The 27,947-nt window shown below is 44.9% G+C and overlaps 1 long non-coding RNA gene across 1 annotated transcript in view; it reads left to right on the forward strand.

Moving 5' to 3' along the window:
• Nucleotides 1-27,947, forward strand: part of LOC308649818 — a 56,198-nt gene that overhangs the window by 21,459 nt on the left and 6,792 nt on the right. The window lies entirely within an intron of this gene.

A 27,947-nucleotide genomic window follows, 5' to 3' on the forward strand; every position in this document is an offset into this window, starting at 1 on the left:
AAATCTGAAATTATTTGAACTAGAGGTGATTGGGGTTTCAGATGATTTTGGATTGTGGAATAATGTCTGCCTATGTATGAGATATCTTGGGGATGGTACCCAAATCTAAACAGGGAATTAATTTATTGTGCTTCATATATACTTTATTCACACACCCTAAAAGTAATTGTATACAACAATTTTAAATGGGGATTTTGTGTATGATAGAAAGTTTTGTGGTGTGGAATTTTCCATTTATAGCCTCATGCTAGTGTTCAAAAAGTTTCCAGTTTGGGAACATTTTGATCTTTATTATGGATGCTCAACCTTCAGTAAAATTCTCTGAAACACTGTCTGCTTGATATTGGTTATTTTCAGGCAAACAAGTTCTAAAATGTGGATGGATGAGCTCATGTACTACTGAAGTAGTGGAAATCACACCCTGAAAATACATAATACTGGTGTATTTGTATATTCCTTGCCCTCTCTTGGCCCAATATTTGGGTATTTCTCTCTCCACATTCAAAATATGTTTCCTCAGGGCTGGGGATGTGGCTCAAGTGGTAGCACGCTGGCCTGGCATGTGCGAGGCACTGGTTCGATCCTCAGCACCACATAAAATAAATAAATATATTCTGTCCACCTAAAAGAAAAAGTTTTAGATCACACAGGCTGTTATGAATGGAGACCAGGGAGACAGAATGCAGAAGCATCGAATCTCCCTGCGGATGCCCTGGGTGAATGGAGGAAGCTGAGTTCACAAGGAGCAGCCCCATAGCTGACGGTCCTTAATACACAAGGCTCTGCCCCTTTGGATGGTCTCTGACCTCTCACTTAGATACCGATTAAAATTACCTATGCTGCTTAAAAGTTTTGGTGATCTGAATGTAAATGTCGGCTCAGAGCTCTGTACAGATTTACACTTGCTTAGAGGTGATGGATTTCACTGGTGAAATTGACCAATTTTCCCCTAATGCAAGTTTTTGCTATGGTGTTGTTTCAGAAAAAGCATCATTTAATGACAACAAAGTTTCAGAGGCCTATAGACTGTGATATTCATCACTTCTATTGTTTCTTTAGCTACAGAGGATTCGCTGCCAAACATGGTAATTAATTAGCTGTGTCTCCAGCTCCAGGGTGCTGTCTCTCTTAGAGACTGGAGCAGCCCTGTGTGTGGCCATGCACTTGGCTCAGCTGCGTGAGGCTTTATAAAGAGAAGCAACATTGGTACAACTAACCCTCCCCAAAGTCAGATGCTTGTCATGTGATTTTATTTATAAGGTTGATGTTTCTTTCTTGAGACTTCGTAAACAGAATTCTTGAGATGTGGGCTATTATGGAAATAAGAAAATAATACCCCGATGATCGATGTCAGGGACACAATCCTGAATGCAGGAGAAAAATAAAAATGTAGCCCTTTAAAATACACATGGCATTTAAAAATGTTCTGCTGCACTTTATTCTTGGGTAATTCAGTTTCCTGACTGGGCTGTAGGATCTGATTTAGTTTGGAGCTGCCGCTGTATCATTTTGTTATTGCTAATGTTATGCCAGGGACAAGTGAAGCGTAAAAGGCCATCTTTGTTCTCAGGGCAGCAATGATTTCTGTGTCCTTAAGGTGGAAAAAAACCAGGACATTCTTATTTTGTTTTCTGGAAAGCTCAAAAGAATAAAATAAGCAAGCGGCGAGAGCATGATTGCCTGTGTGTGTGAGTGCTGGAGAGGCGGGCTGTGCTGACGCCTTGCCCTCCTGTGTTGGTCACCTCTGGGGAACATCCACGTCCTCCCTGCTTTGGCCTGAGTCCCTGGGGTGCCCTACCAGTCTTTGCCACCTGCCGTCCTGTCCGCCTGCACTGGAACACATGTTCAGAGGTGAGCGAGGCATCCCGGCCTGGGGAAGACTTCTGGGTCAGCAAAGGCTCCCCCCGGGCCAAGCTTCCATCAGTCAGGCTTCGTTCAGCTGAAGGCTTTATGATTTGGGGTGCGTGCGTGGAAGCTGGTCAGCTCACCCCTGCTCACGCACTGTGCAGGTGGAGTTTGTGAGCCCCTACCTCGTTCCCTTCCCACCCCACCCCCCTAACTGACATGACATTTGTCCCAAACCCCTTCCTAATGCTGTAACATAATTCATTAGGACAGCCTTAATGAGCTGATAATTAGTCTGGTGGGAGGAGGTGGAGAGGGAGGGGTGGAAATGCCAGACTCAGGGAAAGTCGAGCAGGCTGGGGCACCATAAAGATCCCTGAGAGAGCTTTTTGTCAACAAAATGGATCATGCTCACTGGCAGTAAAACTTTCAAATGACCTTCATGTCAAAATATTAGGCTGCTATTTTTCGCTGGATGGTGATTTCATAAACATAAAAAGCACACATATCATTCAGAGTGCAGCAGAATTTGTCTCAAATATGTGGAGCTCCCTTTTTTAAAGAAAGACTAATGTAGCTCCGTGTGGTGGGCAAAATGGCATAACACCCAGCCTCTTGCTGCAGCTGAAATGGATATTTACGGCAGGCTCCCGCGCACACTGCAGGATTTTTTTTTTTAAGGAAACACTAAACTATATGCACTATTTATAAATAGATACAAGAGAAAGATCTAGACTCTACAGAAATTCTGCTTATTTTCATTCAAGAAAATTACTCATTTGAGTTTTGCAATTTATGGAAAAGTCAAGGGTATTAAGTTGTAATGAATGACTGGAAGTGACTCTTCTTAAACAGAGGAAAAAAATCATCAACACTGTGGACAATAGTGTGGCCGACAGCTATATTTTTTTCCCTGCTGAAATAATTTCTTCTCAAGGTTAGACTTCAGGAAGGCAAATAAACGTTTGCATTTGTATGGTCTAAATGAAGGAAATGTAAACAAACGTCCCAAAGAATTTGCAGCTCTCTTCCGCTGGGTTTTCTGAGCAGTCCTGTCTCTAGGGGCACTAGGCAGAAGGAAAGCAGGGTGCTGACGGGTGACTCGATGCTAACTGCTGAGTCGGGTCTAGGCAGCAAATCCAAGGATAAGTTGCCCGTTTAGGGGACTGAGAAACAAGGCTGATTGGAGGGAGACCAAAGATCCAGTCACTGATAAAGATGAGAACAGAAATTAAATGTCATTTTCGAACAGCGCTGTGGTTGCAGTCAATAAAGATCATGTGCATGGGAAGTGCCTTGCCAAGGAGAGCCACTGTGTGCCAAGGTGCCGCTTCACTTGGGCTTCAGGGGCACAAATCAGAACGGGCCGCCTCTTACCGTCACCTTGGGCATCCCTAGGTGGAGTGAAGTTGCTTCCTGCCCTTAAGATTCGGGTGAACCAAATGTCCTGCTGAGCAAGTCACACCACAGACTTGGGAAGGTCTCCTTTCCCGTCCAGTGCTTCTCAAACTTGACCGTGCAGCCCTCGCTGGGTGTTGTAGTGTGGCCATGTGCACTTACCAGCAGGACCTGACTTAACAGGATACGGGGTGCTGCTGAGGGGTTTCGTGTCTCACAGCCCTCTGATGATGCCTGGCTGCTGGTCCAAGGAAAACCCCTGGCGTTTGTGGTCAGCTTTAAACTTTCATCTCACAAAGCCCGTTTCTCAGATGCTGTTTTCTTTTAGGCTCCAACTACTAGTCCTGACCAGCAAATAGAAGGGGGTTTGATTGGCCAGTCACAGGACCACATTATGATTCAATATGACCATAGATGACTCAGGATGACCTTTCAATTTTACTTTTCTAAAATTTTAATGTGGTTAGATGGTAGGATGTGATCAGGGAAGGTCAGTTTCTTTGTACACAGGATAAGATGCTTTAAAATAGATCATGACTCGGTTTCTAATATTAGAAATAAATACACAGAAGGTCTTCTCTGCTTCCCAGACTGGGCCAGTATCTGAGTTGTGGGTCAGGCTAGGGCTTGGCAGGGTAAAGATGGCATTCTAGATGCACTGCAGGGGCTCAGTCTAAGGCTGGGCTTCCCTTGGAAAGAGGTGACCCTCCAAAGGCTCTAAAATACTGGTGACTTTGAAGGGTCCCTGATAACATGGGAGCTGGTTCATACCTGTAACAGTGTTCATTGGCTGAATCATTTTATTAGAAAAACTTTCACATCTGAGCCACACAATATTCCTCTCCAAGCCACCAACATGCCATAGGTCCTTGGGGTTAATGCAGTTCTGTGTCTCCAGCAGCAGCTGTATCTATTTTTAGAGCACAGGGGGCCTTGGCAGCTGCAGATCCCTTGCAGCCACAGTCAGGCTGGCTCTCAGGGAGGAAGTGAAGGTCTCTGGGATGCCCACTCGTTCCCTGAGGCATCGACCATGATCATTTGCTCACAGCCTTCTCCACAGCTCTGTCTTATGACTTACACCTCTGCTGATGGACAGAGCATCCTAAGGAAGAAGGGCTATCCCCTGCGACTAATATCAGCCGACTCTTTTCAACCTCCTCCAAATATTTCAGAAGAATACATTTACTTCCAAACAGTACAATTGCCAGTCATGTATCATTTAAACTATTCGCCAAAGTAATTCATTCCAAAATTCTGAGTAGTCAACATTAGCACCCTGGAAATGTATATCTGAAAAATAAGACACTTGTGAATCTCTAGATACAAAATGCAAGTTCCCCCACTCAGACCAGCCATCTTTACTTAATCTGCACCCGGCTCTATTTTCAGCAGTGCCAGGTGCTATGCACCCAGAGCTCAGAACCAGCTGTAGTCCTCTGTCCACCACAGCTAACAGACTAGAACTAAAAGGCATCAGGCAACCAGGCAAGTTCTAACCAACTCAAGAACAAATGGAAAAATTTAAGGGTTTACATGCTCCCAGTTTTTGTGTCTATACCTAGGTGACCGACCACCTGTTCTGGGTGGTGATTAGGACAGTAAAATCACTGTGAGTTTCTTATCTGGGAAACCTCGAATTCAGTCCTGGTTGGCCACCTCAAAGTACCCCTGTTCACTACTGTCATTATTCTTAAAATTAATAGTCTGGAGAGCTTGGTGGGGGCAGCAGGGTCTTCCTGACTGAACTCCACATCATAGGAGAGTTCTACGAGGACCTAAGTGAACACACATTAGCTGAACTCATCTCCATTTTGTTCTTGAGATGGCCTTGCACCTAGATCCAGAGTGTACCACCTTTCACAGGGTCCAGCCTCCATGCTGCTTGCCAGGTGGAAGCGGACACTAGACTTTGGGGAGGAGGGGCACTTATGAGGCTCAGTTCTAAAGGGTTCATGAGCCATCATTGGCTTGCATAGTGGATCACAATCATGTTCTGGATATGTTAGTAATCTCAGGCCCGTCATGGTGGCCCACTTATAACCTTCTCATATATGCCTTAGAACTGCCCTTGTAATTTATTTAAATGTATCAGGACTTTGCTTATCAGAGAACAGTGTCAAATGACCAAGGCTCTAATATAGGAGCAGATATGATTGAGCTCTTCTCTCCCTGTGGTCCGAATAGAGAGCTGTCTAAAATCCATCTCTATAGTTCTTACCATACAAAAGCTTAATCTCCAGCAGGGAAGTCAAACCAGAGGAGGAGGAGATGGAGGGGAGGAGGAGGAGGAGAGGAGGAGGAGGGGAGGAGGAGGAGGTGGAGGAGGAGGAGGGGAGGAGGAGGAGAGGAGGAGGAGAGGAGGAGGAGGAGGAGAGGAGGAGGAGGGGAGGAGAGGAGGAGGAGAGGAGGAGGAGGAGAGAGGAGGAGAGGAGGAGGAGGGGAGGAGAGGAGGAGGAGAGGAGGAGGAGGAGAAGGAGAGGAGGAGGAGAGGAGGAGGAGGAGAAGGAGAGGAGGAGAGGAGGAGGAGGAGGGGAGGAGGAGGAAGAGGAGAGAGGAGAGGAGGAGGAGGAGGAGGAGGAGAGGAGGAGGGGAGGAGGAGGAGGAGAAAGAAAGCCTAGCAGACTTCAGTTTCTGGAAAATCCTCCCTTCCTAGTGCTCTGTCACTCTGTCCATGCTAGCCAGGCCCCAGCACCATGCATCTGACATCTCTGTCCCCCGTGTAGACCTCTAGTGCCCAGGATTTTTAAATCTAAGTCTTTCTGAACTTATCATACCTACAGTCTTTCCACATTTAGCTGCTGAATTTATCACTTTGCTCATATTCTGCCACTGATCAAAAATATTGTGTCCTTCCCTATTAAAGGTCCAGCCTTTAGGTGAGTGGCCTCTGAAAGGACTGGGAAATGTGGAGATGAACCCAAGCCAACTGGAGCAGATGCCTAGCTTCAGCTGAGAAGGGAGCATGCCACTTTTCTGGGAATCGGAGAAAGCTAGCTGATCATTCACGGGAATAAAGGAGTCCCTGAGCCCTGGGGGCCAGAGCCCAGGAGGGGCTCTTACTACCTGGCCCATCGCATAGTATGTCAATACCGAAATGACAAGTTTTGCAAAAGATGCATAGTTTATTGGTAAGGTGGTCAACACCAAGGCGGGAGACCAAGAGATAAATCCACCTCCCTGAGGATAGGGTTGAGTCTATTTACGGAGCAGGATGAGTTGAGGTCTGGGGAACTTGATTGGAGGTGAGTTCATCAGTGGTCTGTGCCTGGAGAGTTGATCTTCATGGCTCTTCATGGATGCTTGTTCAGGAGTAGTGCTGGTGGGATCTGAAGGTACAGCCTTAGGTCCCCTCCCTGACACCTGCAGAGCCCTGAGTGAGGAGCTGCCACTTTCAACAGGAGCAGATTGCACATCCTAAAAAGTAACCTAGACAATGGTCACCATCACGACCACACGACAGAGGTATCCTCCACAGCATAGTCAGGGGGCACCTAATGCTATATTGCTCAGCTGTGTGACCCCTTTTAAAGCCAAAGAAAAGCAAGTAACTAAAAGGTGAGCAAAGCAGGGGGTTATTCTGGTCTTCTCTCGACTTCATACTTCCGTCCCTCCTCCACCCTGCTCAGCTCCTCTGAGCTCCATTCTGCAGTGGATCTCTCCGCATGGTCCTGGAGCCATGTTTTCTAAGTTTAGCAAACTCAATGGAAAGAGGAAAAATTTCATCCTGAAGACTTACTGAAAAGTCCAGGCGATAGCTTCAGCTCAGCTGGGCCCGTGCCATTTCTTGGTGCATGTTGTGAGACAGTGGTAGAGAGACTTGGCCAGCTTGGCCTACCCATTCCTGTAGCCTCCCTTCAGCTGTGAGTGACCAGCACCCCAGCCACAAAGAATGGCAGAGAGGTGACTTCCTATGGGAAAGTTGGGCAACTGCAGAGGGCAAGGCAGCGTGGAGCGTGGATCTCCCACAGCTGGAGAAGGGTGCTCCAGTCTGAGCCACCCCACCCTGCTATTAAAGTTAAACAGGTAATTGGAATGTGCTCCCTGTTCCGAAATGTCCTGTTCCAGGTTCTGAAACAGTGATTGACTTCCCAGAGCCCCCTCCTCCCGCCTCTGGTGAGAGGGAGGCCCAGGACGACCGTTCAGTCTGGGTTTTAACTGGTTCTTCTCAAGTCCTCTCTGGAGTGTTTCAGCTACACTCGACTCCCTTTAACTTTTCTGCAGGGCTTTGGCATAGAAAGCGACTTTGTTTTTGACTTAAATCAGAAGCTTTGTTTTTGGAGTCTTATGTAAATCTACAGGTTTTCTTTGAATTTGCTGAAGTTGGAAAATGTGGCTCCAGGGCCGTGAGGAGGGAGCCTCTGCAGAACTTAGCCAGAGGAAAAGGTCCTCATGTTGGCATTCTGGATGTGGGTCAGGTGACAGGATCCTGGGACACTGGAAAGATAAGGGTCAAATCCTGTTCTGCAGAGGTGACTTCATCACACCCGTCAGTCTTCAGAACATGTTCCAGAGATGACAAATTCAGTGGATCATTGAAGAACTCATGTGACCATGTTCTTTCTGTCCACTTGAATTTCTTTCTTTTTTTTTTAAAAAAAATTTAATCTGTTCTAATTAGTTATACAGGACAGTAAGATGCATTTTGACACTTTGCACACCACTGGAGCACAACTTCTTCCTCTGGCTGAACATGGTTCAGATTTCTTTAAATGGCAGCATTTCCTACTGCTTTCCTGCCACCTAACCTGGGTGTGCAAGTCCTCCCAAGCCCTGGTGCCTTGTGGCAGTCAGAGGGTCAGAAAGGATCCCCTAACCATGCTGGCTTATGGTGCCCATGATCCAAGGAACACCCACCCTCCTCACTTCTGCATCAGCCAAGCTGGTGGGACCAGGACCCCAGGAGGCACACTAGTCCCTCGCCCTTATCACAGGTCCATTTTTTATTTTAGCTTTAGTTGTTGTTACTCAGTTGTGTGAGTGTCTTGTGTTTTCTGACTGTTAATCCTTATCAGCTCTATGGTTTGCAAATATTTTCTCCCATTCTTTACAGTGCCGTTTTGCTTTGTTGATTGTTTCTTTTTGCTGTCGAGAAGCTTTTTAGTTTGATGTAGGAATCAATTTCATCTTTTGCATGTGGATGGATATACATTGCTCCCGACACCACCTAAGAGACTATTCTTTCTCCATTGTGTATCCTTGGCACTCTTATGGAACATCAGCTGACCACATTTACATGGGTTTATTTCTGGGCTCTCTATTTTGGTTGTGCATCTGTATTTATGCCAGTACCATATTGTTTTGATCACTTTGTATTATGATTTAAAGTCAGGAAATCTGATGCTTCCAGCTTTCTTCTTTTGGCTCAAGATTGCCTTGACTATTTTTTTTTTTTGTCATTCCGTATGAATTGTAGAACTGTATTGTAAAACATGCCATTGAAATTTTGATAGAGATTTAATGAATGAGTATGTCTCTTTAGATAGCATGAACATTTTAATAATATCATTTCTTTCATGAACATGGGATATTTTTTCAATAATGTCTACTTAATTCTCTTCATCAATGTGTTATTGTTTTCAATATACAGATTTTCATATTTTTTTATTAAATTTGTTACCAAGCATTTTGTTCTTTTATATTCTATTGTGAAGTGTTCTCTTAATTTCTATTTTGGGTAATTCATTGTTAGTGGAACTGATTTTTATTTGTTGATTTTTTTTTCTTCAATTGATTTTTTTTTTTTACTTCTAAAAGTTTTTGGTGGCATCATTAAAGTTATCTATGTATAAAATTATGCCACTTGTAAACAGAAACAATGTTACTTATTTCTTTATGATTTTTGATGACTTTTCTTTTCTTGCCTAGTATAGTTTTATCATGAAAGAATGGTGAATTTTGTTAAATGCTTTTTATATTTCTATTCAGATGATTGCATGACTTCTAGCTTTCATTTTGTTGTTGTGGTATATAGTGGTTATTGATTTGCATGTGTTGGATCCCTCCTGCATCTCATGGGTAAATCCTACTTGATTGTGGTGTGTGGTTATTTTAATGTGCTGCTGAATTCTATTTGCTTGTATTTTGCAGAATATTTTTGCCTCTGTGCTCCTCAGGGACACTGGTCTTTTCTTTTTTGGTAGTGTGTTGTCTGGCCAGTTTTGTCTCTGGCTTTTGCGTGGTGGTAAAGGAGGCTTCATAGGATAGGTTTGAAAGTATTTTTTTTTTTCGACTTTTTAGAAGCATTTGAGAAGGATGGATGTTAATTTTATTTAAATGTTTGTAAGACATTTCTGTTCCATTTGGGTTTCAGTTATCCAGGAAACTATCTGATCTTGGAATTGTTTTTCAGAAGATTTTTGATTACTGATTCAGTCTCCTTATTTGTTATAGGTTTGTTAAGATTTTCCATTTGTTCATGGCTCTGTCTTGGTATGATGAATCTTTCTAGGAATTCCCATTTCCTCTGAGTTATCTAATCTGTTGCTATATAATTGTCGTCTCTGCTGTCCTTTGTACTCCTATGGTATCAAGTTTAATACCTCCTATTTCCTTTTTGATTTATTTATTTGAGTCTTCTCTGTTTTTCTCTTAGCCTAGATAAAGATTTGTCAGTTTTATCGCCTCAAAAAAAAAAAATCAACTCAAATTCATTAATCTTGTTTTTCCGGTCTCTATTGCATTTATTTCTGCTGTGATTGTTTTGTTATTTCCTTTCTTCTACCAACTTTGGGCTTAATTTCTTCTTTATGTAGTTCCTTGAGATAAATAGTTGGGTTATTTATTTGAGATTTTATTCTTAATATATAAATTTATTGCTAGATTCTTCTTTCTTAGGACGTTTTTTCTTTTTGCTATATTCTATAAGTTTTGGTATTTTATATTTCCATTTTTGTTGGTCTCAAGTTTTCAAAAAATTTTGTTTGATTTCTTGTTTGACTCATTGGTTATTTAAGAATGTATTGCTTAACTTCCACATATTTGCAATTTTTAAAATTTTAGTCTTATAATTGACTTCTGCTTTCTTTTATAATGATTGAAAAGATACATAATTTCAGTGTTTTCAAATTGGTTGAAACTTGGTTTTTGATCTAATAGATGACCTTTCCTGGTTAATGTTCTTTGTATGTTGGAGAAGAGTGTTTTATTCTGTCACTGCTGGCTTTAATATTCTGTATAAGTCTATGAGGTTCATTTAGTCTACAGTGGTGTTCAAAACAGCTCTTTGGTTGGTTTTCTATCTGACGATCAGCTCATCACTGCAAGTGAGGCGCTGAATTCCCCAAATGTTATTGTGTGCTTTCCTTTTCTTCTTTTAGTTTGGTTAGCACTTGCTTTGTATATTTAGGTGTTCTAACGTTGGATGCATACACATTTATAGTTGGTATGTCCTCTTGGTGAATTGACTCCTTTTGCATTACATGATCACCTTCTTTGTCTCTTGTGACAGTGTTTGGTCTAAAATTTATTTTGTTTGATATAAATGCAATCATTCATGCTCTATTTTCAATAAATGTCTTTTGCTATCCTTTACCTTAAGCCTGTATGTGTTCTTAAGTCTAATGTGAGTCTCTTGGAGGCAGCGTATAGTTAGATCTTGTTTTTTCTTTTCTTTTTTTTCATTCATTCTCTTCATGTCTTTTGATTAAAGAATTTAATACATTTAATTTAAAGTGATTATTGATAGATGAGAACTCAGTGTTGCTATTTAATTGGTGGTTTTAGAGATCTTCTATCCTTTTCTTCCTCTCCTGCTGTCTCTCTTTGTGACTTGAACACTGTTTTTTCATAATGCTATGTTTTCTTTCTTATTATCTTTTGTGTATACACTATAGGATTTTAAATTTGTGGTTAACATTAGACTTACATAAAACATAATAATCTGTTTTAAACTGATAAGAGTTTAATTTTGATTGCATACAAAAATCTGCATACTATTATTGTCCCATACATTTCATGTTAATACTAATTTAATATCTTTTTATATTAAGTATCCTTTAACAAATCATTAGAGGTATAGTTTTTAATACTTTTGTCTTGCAACTTTTACTAGAGTATTCTGAATTTGAGTGTATACTTATCTGTATCAGTGAGTTTTGTACCTTCATATGTTATCATGTTACTAATTAGTATTCTTCCATTTCAACTTTAAAAATTCTCTTTAGCATTTCTTGTAAGGCAGGACTAGTGGTGGAGTACATCCCTGACTTTTGTTTGTTGGGAAAGTTTATTTCTCCTTCATTTCTGAATGACAGGATTATTTTTTTCGTTTGCTTATTTTTTGGTACATGTTCTTGATTGACATATTTTTCTTGCAGGACTTTGAATGTATTGTCTCTTTCTCCTAGCCTGCAAAGTTTCCACAGAGAAATCTGCTGATAGTCTTGTGGAGGTTGTTTTGTATGGAAAAAGTTACTTTTTCTTGCTTTAAAAATTCTGATTTTGGCATTTTGATATTTTGGTATTTAACTGAAGACCTTTTTAATGCTCAATGTATTTTGAAAATTTAAAGTTTCCTGGTTGTGGATTTACATTTTTCTCTTCAAGTTTGGCGAATTTCTATGCCATTATCTTATTAGATAAGTTTTTCCCCCTTTTCTCATTTATTGCTTCTTCTGGAACACTCCTAATGCATGCACGTTTGTGTATGTATGTGTGTGTGCAGGTACCTACATATACATATATGTATACCAGGACCCCCGCCCCCCCCCCCACTGCCCAGGGTAAACCCTAGGCTAGAGCTGGCTTTTGTGTGTTCAGCTCCTGACTGGAAGGCCCCACTCCTGCTTCGATGCCCACACATTCTGTTGTTGCCTCAGGGTTCCTTGACTCCCTAACATTAGTGAACCCAGAGAGTTGTTTGGAATTCAACCAATTCTTTTGTTTTATAGAACGAGTACAGGACAAACTCAGGTTAACCAGCACGTTAAATTATCCCACGATGGGAATAAGAAATTGTACACTGTCAATTGAATCAGAGAAAGGGATCAAGGGAATCTCCAAGGAAATGTTAGTTCCTCATCAAAACAGTATTTAAAAAAACCCTAGACAGAGAGCCATCGATGGTACTCTTTGGGACCTCTGCCATGCTGTGGGAGACTTATTTAAGTGGTTATTTTTATTTTTATTTTGATATAGGGTCTGCCTAAGTTGCTGAGGCTGGCCTCAAACTTTGATCCTCCTTCCTCAGCCTCAAGAATTGCTGGGATTACAAGTGGGTACCACCATGTCCAGCTCATAATGTACATATTAATTTGTTAGATGGTGTTCGTTAAGTGCTGTAGGCTTCACCCATTGTTTTTCCTTCTTTTTCCCTTTTGTTCTTCTGGTTGGATAATTTCAAATGATCTAGCTTCAAGATCACGGAATCTTTCTTCTGCTTCAGCTAGTCTGTTGTTCAAGTTCTCTGAAATGTTTAGGTCATATGTTATAATTTTCATTAACAGAATTAATTTTCATGTATTATGTTCCTGCACTAATTTCTCGATCTATTTGTGTTCTGTTGTAGCTCACTAAGCTTCTTTAAGGTGATAATTTTGAATTCTTTATTAAATATTTCACAGATACCCATTTCTTGGGGGTCAACCACTGGGGCTCTCTTTTGTTCCTTCTTTAGAGCTCTGTTTCCTTAGCTTTTCATGTTCTTGCATTTCTGATTTTGAAGGAGATAATTGCTTCAAAGTGAATCTTAGCTGACTGTCTTTGGGATAAAGTTTTCACCAGTGAGCCTCGCTAGAGACTGGGGATGTCACCTGGGACTTCCCTGTGGATACCTCCCCTGCTTTGGGGAGTGGGTCAGGATGGTGCACCTCCTCTCAGTCCTACTAGGAAGGTCTGGTGCTGGGAGCTACAGTTCATTCTCCCCAGGCAGCTTCCTGTTTGCTCAAGGCTGTGTGTCTTCTCCCAAACTGGTGGAGTCACGCTGGTGGTAATGGTCACGCCTGCCATTGAGCCCCATGTGCTGCCTGAAGGAGTTGGCAGGGGCATGTGCAGGGTGAATGGAGCGCTGTCTGTGGGTGAGGGCCACTCGATGGAGCACGTGAGCTGGCCAGCGGGACCTGGGGACTTCTGTGGGGACACTGTGCCAGTTGCTGTGTGCTCCCCAGCCCTGCTTTGCTTTGTAGCTTTTTGTATCCAGACAATTCAACCATGCGTGTCCCTCAGCACCCTGGGTGGGGTGAGATAGGACTGGGTCTCCTCTGTGCATCCTGCAAGTGCAGGGAAGCCAGGTGCTCACTCTGCTCTCACTACCCTGTAAGGGCTGCCCCCACCAAGCCCTGCTGCCGCATGGGAGGGGTGCAGGTACTGTGAACCTGCTCCTCCCTCCCTCATCGATGCCGTCTCCCCTCCCGGGCTTTAGATCCTCTGGAGTGCTAGAACCTGTCATTAGACTCAGGCTCCTGCAAGGCACTCCTGTCCACGCCTGGTTGCTGCAGATCAGTGGTGCTGGGGATGGAGCCCGGGCCTTGTGCATGCGAGGCCCGCATTCTACCCTTGCACTGTCTCCCCGGTTCTTTCTTTCTTTCTTTCTTTCTTTCTTTCTTTCTTTCTTTCTTTCTTTCTTTCTTTCTTTCTATCTATCATCTATCTATTTATTTATTTGTTTACTTATTTATTTATGAATGACAAGGTCTCACTAAATTGTCCAGGTTGGCCTTGAGTTTATGATCTTCATGGCTCAGCCTCTTTCAAGTTCCTAACCATTTTTAATTAAAACGAAGAGAACATGCCCCAGAGGAGGTTTGTCAAAAATCTTAGATAAAGCCTCCCTTTTAGAGTGAAGTCGACACAGAGCCTTGCTCCAGACTCTCAGTTTGTTTGTTGGAGCCCTGACCCTACTGGGAAGCTCCTTGGAAAGGGGCCTCTGGGAGGCGACTAGGGTTAGATGAGGTTTTGAGGGTGGGTCCTCTTGAAGTGCTCTTGTGAGGAAAGGGGAGGTGAGGGGACAGTGAGAAGGTGGCCACCTGCCAACCGTGAAGGAAGCCATCGGTAGGGGCTTATTTCCTCAGCTCTGGAGGCTTCAGGCCAAGACCAAGGACTCCTCCGAGTTGGCTTCTGGCCTGGAATGGCTGCCATCTTGCTGTGTCCTCACATGACCTCTTCCTGTGTGTGCAGGGAGCCCTCTTATGAGAGCTCCTTCCTATAGGGTTAGGCCCACCCTCATGGCCTCATTTAAATTTAATCACTTTGTACAGGCCCTATCTCCAGTTGGAGTCACACTGGGGATTAGTGCTTTGACATGAATTTGAGGGAGACACAATTTAATTCATATCAGGGGTGATCAATTATTCAACGTACATGATTGATAGGATACGTAAGTAGGTTCATGCACAGGAATTACTTGGAGCCGTGCTTTATAGGAAACAAGTGCTTAGCAATTGTTCATTATTTTTATTGGAAGACCATGTCTTCATCAAAAAATCCGTCTGTATTAGAGAGTGCCCAGACTCTGGAACCAGGCAGAGGATCTCAGGTGGTCTTTACTCAGAGCTGCCTGGGCAGACAAAGGTCCCGCTAACCCCCTGTCTCCTGCAGCTGGAGCCTTGGTTCCTGCTCTCGGGGGCCCTCAGGAGGGAGACATGTCCCACCCCTTGGCAGCCACATATGGAATTCTCTACTGTCAGCCTTCCTTCCTCCAGACAAGGAGACCTGCATTAGGAGGTGACAGTGACTCCGGGCTTGTCCCTGGCTTCGCAGCACACTTCAGTTTTACCAGAACGGGGTGGTCTACAAGAGTCGGGGAAACAGATTGGAGAGCCACAGCCTGGGCATCCGTCCTGAGCCCGGGAGTCTCCGTGAGTGTTCAGTAGGTGCCTGCTAAAGGCTTCAGCAGGTGGACCTGACCACAGCTTTCCTCTGAGGAGCCTGTGAGCCGCTGCCAGACCCTGAGGTTCCTTGCTTCTTTTCTGGTAAACAGTAAGAGAAAGAAGAAAAGGGACATTCAAAGGCAGAAAGAAAGGAAAGAAGAAAAGCAGAAAAACAAGAAAACAATAAAGAACAGTAAAGAATGGAGGGGAGAGGGGGAGAGGAAGGAGGAGGAGGAAGGAGCCGGTGGCGCTGTCTCCGCTGGGGACCTGGCTCTGGGGAGGCCCGGCCTCACTTCTCACGTGTGTCACCAAATTCATCATTTTCTGCGCTGACACCTACTCTTGTAGGCCCTCGGGCCGTGTGGGCCTGGCTGCACCGGGGCCTCCAGACAAGGAAGACAGTGACTGCTGGGCCCTCCTGTGAGGACGCCGACGGAGAAAGCTGATCAGCCTCCAGGGAGAGAGAGGCAAGGGGACAGAGGGGAGGAGAGGCCGCTGCTACCACCTTCGCGTCTTCCTCTCTGCGTCCTCCTCGGGCCTTTCCCAGTTGGGAAGCGAGGGGCAGAGGTGCAGAGGCGGGGGTGGCCGCGCTGGACCCTCTATTGAGGCCCAGGGGAGCTCAGGTGCGCCGTGGCCGTCGGGGCGTGGCCGCGGACCTGGAGCACAGGACACACCGCGCTGACAGGGGCCTCTGTGGGATTTTGAGAGACCTCCTTGGAGGCAGGGGTCAGGACAAACCCCAGGTCTTCCCGTTTTGTTCCTTCGGCCTCCGCGTGTTTCCTCCCCAGACAGAAGGTTGGCGGTCCCCAGCACCCCCCCGCAGCCCTGGTGACGCCCTATGATTTTACCCCTTACGGAATGGACTTCATCCTCCAGCAGCTCCGAGGGAGGCCTGTGGGCAGGGAGGCTGCAGGGGGCTGTGGACTGAGCCTCCGCTCCAGCCTCCCTGGGACCACTCAGGAACTTCCAGGTGACAGAACTCAATGACAAAATCCGGGGAACAGAAACCTACCACGCTTCCTAAGGAGCTGAGAACCGTGAAGAAATGAAACACTGGCCAGGCAGAATCGGGAATCAAGAGTGGAAGCTGGCAGTTATGGGGCTCTGGCCAGGGTCCTGGCTGCTCTTCAGGGGACAGCTGGCTCTGCCATCACACAAGGACAGGTGTGCACGCGGTGGACCTCCATCAGGAGGTGGGTAGGCTGTTGTCGTCAGGGCCAGAGTGTAGACAAATGGTTGGAACACAGAAAGACAGCTTGGGATTTAGAGGGTTAAAATTCCCAGGAGTTTGTAAAAAAAAATGCCCCCACAAATGAATAATCAAAACCATTTTGGCCATTTGGACATGAATAGAGCAGCTCAATACTCTAGAAATCATGCCTGCAGTGCAGAGAGACATAAAAGCCCTGAATAATGTATTAACATGTCATGTGAGAAGAGAAAGTGCTAAAGAAATAGTGTAAGAAAAATAAATAAAACCACATTAAAAGTGAACATGTCCCATTTGGTCAGTTATGTCAAACGTAAAACAACAAAAAGCACCATTTGGAAGTTAACAACATTTTTAATTCTACTGGTGCCTTGTCTTTTATAAACTATATCAAGGTGTGAATGGAGTCCAGGCTGATGCATCGATTTTTATGTCTGCCTTGAATATAAATACATATTTAAAGAATGTGCAAGGCAGAATGTGTATAAAATTATTAAATTGGAACTGACAACTTCTTTGCCACCATCATTTCCTTTAGGACGCAGCACATCCCACTGGGCCCTTCACTCCGTAGGTATCCCAGGCCTGGGCACCAGGTCCTGGAGGGGATTGTGCTTTATGTGCTTGAATTGACCTCAGTTTTCCCGTCTGTGAGGTGGGTGTTAGAGTATCTTCACTTATTATTAACAACAAGAGCAACAAAATTATTGCAAAAAGATTCGCATTTATTGAACCTCCCATCCCGTGGAGTTGAAGGATAAGGTTCAAATGGCAAGGTGATGTGGGGCCCTTTCTGGAGATAGACGGCTTTCTTTTTAAATATTGTCTGGAAGAACTGAACCAACCGTTCATGTTTAACTTTGTTGCTGTTGTTCTTGTTCTTGTTTGCTAGTGGCTTTGAGTAAATTGGTAAAATTTTCTATTGTACATTTTAAGGAGAGAAAAGGAGTCAAATGAACCTCAGGAACAATATGCATTTGGAAAAAATGAGCCCAGTTGCCCTGGGGTTTAAGATCAGGGCTTCTGAGACATGGGAGGCAGAGGAGAGATCCCCACGCTCCAGGGCCCCTCTGCTCCCTCCCCATCCTGTTTGTACCCTCTGGGTTCAGCCCAGACTGGGAGGTGTTGCAGAGCCAGAGGGAAGGCGGCAGGTTTGGCTGGCCGGGGCTCTCAGGTGCATCTGCGCCTGGTAACCTGCACACAGGGGAGTTCCATCTCAGACATGCATGGGTTAGACTGGATTTCTCTCACGCTGGAATCTTGATGAATACGCCATAGGCAGTTGCTGGCAGTGAGCCTACTATATTATACCATAATATGCATAGCTGTTCTATCTATAACACAATACAGTAATGACTGTGATGAAAGTAACAATATCTTTTACATTTTAATGGACTCTTACCATTTTCCAAGCACTTTCTCTGATATAATTATCTTAATCTGATTGTGAAACTTACAAGACCCCAATGAGATAGTTGAGACAGTCATTCCGAGAAGACTGTAGCCCAAACCCTCTATTTCCAATTAAAAAGTGAACAAATAAGCTGTTGGTCTTTACATTGTTGCTACATAGTTATTCACAGTTAGTAATTTTCATTTCAGTTTGAAACAGAGACATGGATGGTGCTGTGATTTGAATGTGTCCCCCCAAAGATCACATGTTGAAAACTTAAACCCCAAGTCATGTTAATGATGTCTCAGGGGTGAGGCAGAGGAAGAGGTCTGAGTGGCTCACTGGCTGTATCCTCTACCGTGTTGTGATGCAGCCCAGCGGAGGCCAGTACTGTGCTATTGGACTTTCTAATCTCCAGAAGCATGAGCTAAATTAATGTTTCCTCTTTTTAAATTACCAAGTCTTGAGTATTCTGTTATAGCAACAGAAAACAGAATGAGATGGACAGACTTCATTTAGATTCCAAACTGTCATTAGCATGTAGGATTGCTCATATCCAAGTAGCTACCTATGGAATAATGACACATGAATAGTTTGAAGGCCAATGCTCTTACATCCAAGCTGTACCCTTCCTTACTTCATATTCTTATCATAATTGTGGTGAGTAGAAAGCAAGAGGTTTTCACGGGACTGATTTTAACTGGTGCCAACAAGTTCTTTGGTAGAGATTCCTGGCTTGCTCAAGCTTTCGTAAGCCACTGTAACATAAGAATGGGGAGAAACAACTTAACCTTGGTTCTAAAGTTGAAACAGACCTACTTAAAAAAAAATCAAATGTCAGAAATACCTGTTGTAGAGGTGGCATGTGCTGTCAAGTGAAGATAAGATTCGAAGCAGGAAGTTCAAGTCTTCGCACCACAGTATTGGGTGGGTTACGTGGCCTCTGTAATATGGTTCTCTTCTGTATGAGATAGGAAACTAGTAGCCACAGTAGTTAAGGAAAACCTCTGTGATCATGGGTGAGCAGAGGAATGCTTCACTGAGAGACACAAGCAAGAAAATGGATCTGGAGCTGGAGCTCTAAACACCTGACAGGATACTCGTGAGGCTCTGTGGCCTGGATTTATTCACGTGGGACTCCCCCATGGTTAGTTTTCACCAAGTCAGTCCCTGTAATTTCCAGACAAATTCATTTTCCCCACCTTTTTGAGGTACTGCATGAAAAGCCTTATGTTCTTATAAATACAGTTAAATGAATGTGTACTATGCCCAAACCCATCCAAATCCATGCATTCACCATGGCAACTGATTTAATGGACATCACTCTTTATCTCCATGTTCATATTGCTGGTTCTTGAGATGGATTCCGGCATACTTGTTCACATTGGCTATGATTTTTGTCAAGACAATAATAAATGGATGAAAAATTAAATTGCTCTCTGAAGCCTTCCTTGGATGAAGTCATATCCCCTCGGCAGGGCATAGCCTCATGGGTTCTTTTAGGCTTATTTGCTTATTTATTTTGTAATGTTGCTGCTGCAGCTGCTTCTGTCATAACCGGTATATTTTTTGAAATAGTAAAATTGTAGTCAGACAAATGTGTTAAGGAGATAACTCCCCTGGTTTAGTTCCAAAATTAAAGAGGATGCTGTGATACCCCAAACCCTGATGGGAATCCAAGTCTGTGGAGACAGTGGAAATGGTGGCAAAAGCCTCTGATGCTCATTTGTTTTGTTTCAGATGTAACATGGAATGTTCTAAGATAAAACACATCATTACTAATGATGGCATCTATCATTCTGTCGTCTATTTGAAGCTCCTAGAAGAGGGAAAAATGCAAAATAAAATTTGTTCCATTGTACAAAAGAAAAAAAAAAGCAAATGCCTCATCTAGAAAGTTTTATTCAACTACAAAATATCCTGAAAGTTTCATTTAGCTGACCAAAGAGAAAATGTAGTAAATAACTAAAAGAAAATTACTAAGAGATGCTTAAAGAAGGCTTAGGTTAGCTGCTTGGGGACTAGCAAAATAGCAATTAAGTTTATAGAATGAAGGGATTAAAAATAACACAAATGAAAAGTAGAAGGAAATGAACTCCGTTCTAATCTCTAAAAATGGCTTAAATAAAATGCTCTTTATAGGGTGGGTTTATGAGGCACACAGCTGAAGGATTAGGGTGCATGGATTTAAAAGACCAGAAACCGACTTCTGACTACGCTGGCACAATGCGGGCAGCAGGCTCTCGCAACACCCATCTCGGAGCCTGAGACACAGGAATTCTTTTGGAAACCAGGTGACTTTTCAGTTTCATCATCAGTATTAATTAGTTGATTCCTCGTGGGTGAAATTCCTCCAAAATATTCATATGGCACTTATATTTATTCTAGAAGGTCCTTATTTATAAGAAAATCATACCAAATAGTATTCTGAAAAATGATTCCTGAAATAGAGTTATTGCAATTCCGGCTGGAAAGTAAATGAATAACCAAATGTACCTCTAATCTTGACTGGAAGGCATTTCCATAATCGACGCTCCCAGGGCCTTCTGTGAGCCATGGTGGAGAGCAGGGGGATTTAACTTGAAAAGGCTCTGACACTTAATGATTTATGGCCCTGTGCCTCCCTGAGCCGGGCCCAGTATCTGCTCTGCACAGAACATGACCGGGGCAACGGGGAGCCGAAACCTCATTTAGCTTTACAGGGAGCCTAAATGGTACAGCGCTTCGGGATCAAGGGGATCTTAATGGGAAGCCGCAGCGCCTGGAGCCAGGAGCCTGGACCTGGAGGCACCAGGGTGCCCTGGGGGGCGCAGGGCCAGCTCGCTGGGTGGGCGGGGCCTGGGGCTCACCTGGGAGCGGAGGCCAAGCCTTTGCACCGCCTGAATGTTTCATCGCCCACAATCCTCTCCCTTTGGTTTGCTAAGCACTCGCATTAGGCAAACCCCTAGGTGCCCAGAGATCTGAAAGAGATTCACCAGCTCAGAGCAGCCCCGTTTCTGGACATTCTGTATAAAGATGAATTTCTGCATGTGTGAGTGTATTGGCTCCTGCATCAAAAGAACCTCCAAGTTGGTGGTGATTCTACTACTTCCAAAAACCTGTGATTGAATAACCCGTAGAACGATTAGACAAATGGGCAATTTGATTCCATTAGACTTTGATCACTTGGAACAGGCGTTACATCCAACACCATCAGAACCACGTTCACCTTGCTCAGCGCCTGAGTCCAGGCTCCCGGGAAGGCTGGAGGTGCTAAGGTGTGTAAGTGCTATCTGTGCAGACAGCAAAGTTCATATGAAATTCTGCTAGTGAATATTTTTAAAAATAAATCAGACTAATCTAGAAGCCATTAAATAGCATTTTATAAGTTCGAATTAGTGAGCTTTCATTGAATTCATAGTGGCCATAATCTATACCACTTTTAGACATGCATATTTATGGATTTAAATATTTTCTTACAACATAAGATTTATTTTAATTAAAAAGTGCAGGGCTGTCACCAGTTTTCTGTGCTTTGTCAAGCTTAGGCACAGATGTGGGTCAGGGGTCTTGACCAACCTCTCCCTCCTCCTGGGGTCTTCCAGGCTTCCTTCTTTCCCACACCCTGACCTCAGACGGTGTTAGACCATCATCCTGTGCTTCCAGTCTCTGCGGGGACATGCCACTGGCCACACAGCACGTTCTTGCCTCCTCCTAGTTCTTGTGTTCCAGGAGCCTAAACCCTTGGCAAAGACCCTTCATGTGAAAAAAAGTCATGGGAAGAACTTAGGCCTCAGGCCAGGGCTTCCCTTCTCCAGCCATGACAGGATTCCTGGGAATGCACTTCAGAGAGAGTGACTCTGGGAGGCCAAGAGAAAGGCCCAGAGAGGTGAGGGAGCAGCAGGGCATCCATCCACACCTCTGCCCTGCGCCTGCTCCTCCCCAGGGAGGGTGGTGGTAGAGACAGAGCTGTGGACTGCATCCCAGGCATGTCTTCACCCAGTAGCCAATCCTGGGTCTCCAGAGCCTGAAGTCCTAGGAGGGAAGTGGACAGTGTGCTGGGCCTCAGGGGCCAGAGAGGACAACGTGATAGCTCACTGTGAGTCCAAGACAGGAGTCTGAGCCCCACTCAGCTCCACCCAGCACAGAGATAAAAGCCTCTGGTGTCTGCCTCAGGGAGGACAGCTGAGGGCTCACCGAGATGGTTAGACTTTACAGAGTTCAGCAGAGGTTAAGGTGTAAAGGTGTTTTATAAAAATCCTGGTTCTTCACATCTGAGTTTGTGAATTTATATGCAAGTTGCTTCAAATAGATGATTCTCCTCTCCTTGAGAGTTGAATTATGTTCCCCAAAGTGACATGTCAGTGTTCCAACCCTCAGCACCTCAGAATCTGTCCTTAGGTGGAGATATAGCTGATCAAGTTAGAATGAAGCTCTGATGACTAGGGGTGGCCTTGATCCAGTGGGACTGGTGTCCTTATGAAGATGGGAAAACAGAGGGAGAAGGATGTGAAGAGACGTGGGGAGCAGGCCACAGGAAGGGGAGGCAGGCAGTGGGCCACACATAGCACTAGGAGCTGGAGAGGGGCCTGGAAGAGCAGATGCTCCTTCAAAGCCACAGGGGAACCAACCCTGTGGACACCTTGCTTCTGGACTTCAGAACTGACAGAAAGAGCTTAACAACAATAACTAACAGTAAAATGAAATAACTATAATAATATGGTGTAACAGAGCATCAGTGAATGTGGTCTCTCTCCCTCTGTCAAAATATCTGATTGTACTGAACCCACACTTCTCCTTCTTGTAATGGTGTGAGATGAAGTGAGGGATGACATGGGCAGTGAGGTAGCTTGAGGCTGCTGTATATGGTTACTTGAACACCAGCACTGTGATACCAGGATGGTCAGTCTGATAACTGAGAGGGCTGCTTAGTGACTAATGAGCAGGTAGTGTATATAGGGTGGATACACTGCACCAGTAGATGATTCACAGAGAGGGCCAGCACACGATTTCATCCCAGTACTCTGAATAATATGCAGCTCAAAACTTGTAAATTGTTTATTTCTGAAATTTTCCATTTAATATTTCCAGACTACAGTTGATCTAGAGTAACTGAAATTGTAGAAAGTAAAACTGCACATAAGGAAAAGACTGCTATAGTATATTTAACTCTGTAGAGAAACTATCATCATTTAAACCCTTAATCAATATAAAAATGTTATTAAAATATTGTAAATATTTTTTTATCTTCAGATTCCAGAGTGCATTTTATCCTCAAAGCACATCTCGACTCAAATAGCCACATTTCAACTGCTAATAGCTCAGTGTCACTAGCGGTCAGCACGTGGGCCAGTGTGTTTCTAGACCACAAGCCCTCTCCTTGCCTTCTACCTTGACATTGTGTGATTTCAGCATCTCCATCCTTAGGTTTGTTAGCCAATTTTCTATTAGCATGGCAAACTATCTGAAAAAAATCAACTTATAAGGGGGAAAGTTTTATTTTGTTCCATGATTTCAGGATTCCAATCCGTGGTTGCTTGGTCACTTGGCCCTGTTGCTTTGGGCTTGTGGTGGCACGTCATGGTGGGAGCCTGTGACAGAGGAGACTGCTTACCTCATGGTGGCTGGGAAGCAAAGGAAAGGCAGGCTGGGGCTGGGGTCCCCACAGGCCCTTCAAGGGCATGTCCCCCATGACCTAACTTCCTCCCTTTAGGCCCCGCCTCCTGAGAGTTCCGCTTCCTCCCAGTAGCACCTGGCTAGAGACCAGTACTTCAGATGGTTGTTCTGTGACATTTGAGAGCCGCAGGATAGTACTGGGAGTCTGGCAGCAGTGTGTGGGCTGCTCTTGGCGTCTGGGTGGTGAGCTCCATGCCATGTGCCCAGTCCCCCTCCAGCTTGTGGCCTGGACAGGCTCACACAGCTCTTTCCGTGGGACTGCCTGCCATTGAGCAAAGTGTCCATGGTTCACCAGCTTCATCAGCGCCTTTCTATTTTAACAGACTAATCTTTGCTCCCTGCTAGGTCAATTTCTATATCCTTAAAGGATGGTTTCCTGGTTAATTGATTTTGTTTTGCTTAAATAACTCTAGTCCGACTACCTGTTGCCTGGGAGAATCTCCAAGGAGTGGGCATCTTTGATGGGCTCAGGCACGGCATGACAGACTCCACCCTCTTGTGCTAATACTTGTCTGTGTCTTTATTTTCCACCACTTTACAGCTTCCTGGTGTGTTTCGCTCGCTCGGGCAAGACAGTGCTGCTGATTCATCTTTACATGCGATTTCCTCTCTGGGATAACATTCTGCCTGCTAGTCCTTCATACCTATTAATAGGGCTTCTCCAACTTCTTGTGGTGCTGCTTCTTAGTTCATTTCTTTGATTCATTGGCACTGTTTAAGTTCTGTTTCTCACTACGTTCTTCTTCTGATTCTATCCCACATCCCGACCCCATAACTTTGTTCCTACCGATAAAAGTTGACATTTGTTAACTACCGAGTCTCCAAAGCTGAGCTGTGATTCATGTCACCCTTTAATTGGTCAGACTTCTGGGTGAGATTTGTTTCTCTGGCCTCAGTTTTCACAGAAGGATGGGGCTTCTCTGTTCTACTTCAGCCTTAAACCCTGGGGAACGTGGTGGGGCCGCGTTTGATCGTGGATATTCCTGCTCATCATGCGCCCAGGGACCAGGAGCGGAGGCACAGGGCTGGGGTGGGCTCGGCACCACGGGGAGGTCTTCCTTCTTCCTCAAGCATTAGAGGAACCGTGGGACACAAGTCACCTGTGGTGGGAGCAGAGGTGGCCCTGTCTCCCCCCTCCCATCTTTTCTCACTTGTCGGTGGGATGTGGGAGGCTTCCGCCCACCCCTGCACCACCCTCACCTCGAGGTGTGGGAAAGCCACCTCTCTCGGCCACCTCCTGTGTCCCTGTTGCTGCGCAGCTGGGGTCCGACTTCCTGGCCAGGGCCAGCACCTTGCTGATCCCTGGGTGCACACTGCTCTGGGGCTGAACTGCAAAAAGACGCTGGTTTGAAAATGAAGGCTTGCCCAATGGCAGCGTCCCTGCTCCCCAGGGGACACCAGCGAGCCTTACCACCCCGTGGTGGCAGACCCTGATGACACCCCTCCCGATTCTCTTTCTTCACCCGGATCTGGGCCCCCTGATCTGCAGTCTGAAGCTGGAGAACCAGGAAACTCCAGTGGTTTAATTCTGTGGGGTAAATTCCAGAGTCCAAAGGGCCAAGAAGCACAGGCATCAGTGTCCAAGGCAGGAGGAGATGCATGAGCCGGCTCAAGAGCACAGAGCGAGTCCCGGTTCCCCTGCCTGTTCTGTCAGGTGCTCCCACCTGCCCCGGGGAGGGGGAGCCCAGGGCGCGTGGCAGTTCGTTGCTTTCTGGAAGTCCATTCTCGGTACCAAGGTACGCAGCCTTGTGCTTGTGCAAGCGAGACCAGGTGGAGAGAGTCCTCATCGTTGGACAGTGTAAACCCTGCTCCAATTTAAAAAAATTCATGGATTCTTTCTAAAAATACCGCCCCCCCCCCTTTCCTTTCAAAGTTCAGGTCGCTGTGAGGGGAAGGGCAGGCTGGGGAAGGAGGAAGGAGAGGGCATATGACGGTCCTCCCAATGATGAAGTGTGTGGGTCTGTGGAATCTGGTAATTCCCATCTCTGAAAACTTGCACTTTCAAAGTAAAAAGTGGCTGGAGATGGCGTTGCTGTTCCAGAACGAGGTGCATGTGTGGCTCTGCGTAATCTCTGCCCTTTGATACTTTTCTTATACAGCCTTGTGTTTAACCTACCCACTAAGGAATAATTCTGGCCATGGTATTTTGGCACTATTCTTTTTATTTCACACTATTTCTGTATGACTGAGGCTTGAAGGTTTAGATTTATGCACAAGGTACCTAGACTCACGCCCTAGGTGGGTGATGCTGGGTATTTGGAGTCCAGGATCCCAGAGGGCCTGAGGGGCTTCTTTGGCTTTGTCTTAACTAAACATATCACATATTGTATTTGAAGAGTTTGCTTTCCATTTCAGTGCAGCAGAAACAACTAATTGGGAAAAAGGTAGTCTAATATTTATATTCATTTGAAAGTTATTAATAAAAGGACCAAATTAATTTTCTCAAATACAGTATACCAGGTGGAATTTTGCAGAGTAGAAGCAGATGTTTTTCCTCTTGATGTTTTAAAAACATTCATCTTTTGGGTAGGGAGCCTTGAAATCACAGTGCCTTAGGAGTCTGAAGTAGGAGGATCATGAGTTTGAGGCCACACTCAGCAACCTAGTGATACTCTGTCTCAAAATAGAATAAAAAAGTGTAGCTCAGGGGCTGGGGATGTGGCTCAAGCGGTAGCGTGCTCGCCTGGCATGCGTGCGGCCCGGGTTCAATCCTCAGCACCACATACCAACAAAGATGTTGTGTCCGCCGAAAACTAAAAAATAAATATTAAAAAAAAATTCTCTCTCTCTCTCTCTCTCTCTCTCTCTTTAAAAAAAAAAGTGTAGCTCAGTGGTGGAGCACTTCTGGGTTCAGTCTCCATAACCACACACACACACACACACACACACACACACACACACACACACAAGTGAAAAGAAAAAGAAGGTGTGAAGGCCATAGTTTCTTTAAAAGTTTTGGCAAATAGTAGGTGGAAAGTAAAACTGATGTTTCTCAACTTGAGACAGAGAATGAAAATTTGCAATGCAGAGCTGCCCAAGTAGACTCCGCCCCAAGCCTCTGTATTGTGACCTGTAACTTGTTCATCTGTGGAGCTTTGGAGAGAATAAAATTAATTAACTTTTTTAGGACAGAATTGTTGTTTTCAGGACAGAATTTCCTCTTTGATAGTCCACTATGAACTTCAGTATTGAAGGGGCTCTTTTCCTCTCCAGAGTGGATAGCTGGGGACATCCTGGCCATGAAAGGGGCTGAGGTAGCCTAACACTTTTCCTTCCCCTCCTTCCTCTGCCTCAGCTCCGGCCCTCACACACCCACACGTCCCCATTCCTGCCTGCCTGGGAAGGAGAGGTCAAATACCCTTCACCCACCCAGGAGTGGGTCAGCTCTGAGGCACACTGAAGGCCTCCTCACGGCTGCCATGAGACAGCTCCTTGGTATCAGATGGGAACTGCAGAGGCTCAGGGCTGGGGCACCAGGTGTGGCTGGAGGACAGGCGGAGAGAAGAAGTGGGACCACTGAGGACGAGCTTTAGTAGGAAGGTCACCGTGGTTGGCCTGTCCACCACCAGGCTGTAGTGAGACCAAGAGCCAGGCCACCCGAGGCTCGGGAGAGCCAACTCCAGGCCACACTCACTCTGGGTTCATCACAGGTCTACTGTGCTGCAGTAACAGCTCTGGATCTTCATGTGAAAGCTGACCCCTCAAATGTCCCCTCCTTGTGAGCTCAGTTGACTCTAGTAGCATCACAAGTGACCAGGCCTGAGCCAGTCAGCAGCCCACATTCCATCCCAGCCCTGGGGAAGCTGCACCATCCAAGATGGCTCCATCATGCTGAATCCCAGGGCTGTGGTTAGACAGACCTGTGGACTCCCGCTTGGGTAGGTGTGAGGACCCTTAGAACCCACCACCATCCTAGAAAGTTGTCCAGGAGGAAATGGAGCCAGGAGCAAAAGGACGGGGAAGTGGTCCTCGTGGAGTGTTGGAGCCTGTGGATCAAGTCATACCTGAGCTTTCATTTGCATATATTTAAGTGACTTTGGTTGGATTTTCTGCTACCTTCATGTAAATAGTATTCAGACTGTGCCTTCCTCACTGTGTGTTATTAGACGTTTGCAGTCAAGAGCCTCTGGCTTCTGTCCTTAGGGGGCTGCGTCTGGATATTGGGTGGGTGGAATTGGTCCATCAAAGGGTTAATTCACTTTGACTCCTCCATTGGTTTCATTGAGATGAAGATTTTATGGTTCTTTCCATTTTCTGTATCCTGCTGTCTCCAGTGATCGCTTTTGGCAAGGTTTAGGTACATAAAGTGCTTGTTGGTATAAAGTGACAATTTTTGATAATGTGTTACAGTAATTGGCTAATCAGCATTTAAGTTCCCCGTAGGACCATTTGTTCACAGTGATATATATTTCTGATCTCTCAATTCTTTTTGAAATTTTGCTAGTGGATGTTTTTTCGCCTAAAACGTGAAGCGTGAGAGAAGGCAGGTAGTTGTGGGGTGTCATGGTTTAGACCACAGTTCAAATTCTCAGTCCACTCTGAATGATGTGACTTTGGCAAGAACACTTAATCTCCCCGGGCTTGAGTTTCCTCATAGGGAAATGAGCCTAATAATGCTAATCTCAGAGATTTAGTACCAGGA

This window comes from Spermophilus citellus (genome assembly GCF_964194105.1).
Source record: "Spermophilus citellus genome assembly, chromosome: 5".
NCBI lineage: Eukaryota > Metazoa > Chordata > Mammalia > Rodentia > Sciuridae > Spermophilus > Spermophilus citellus.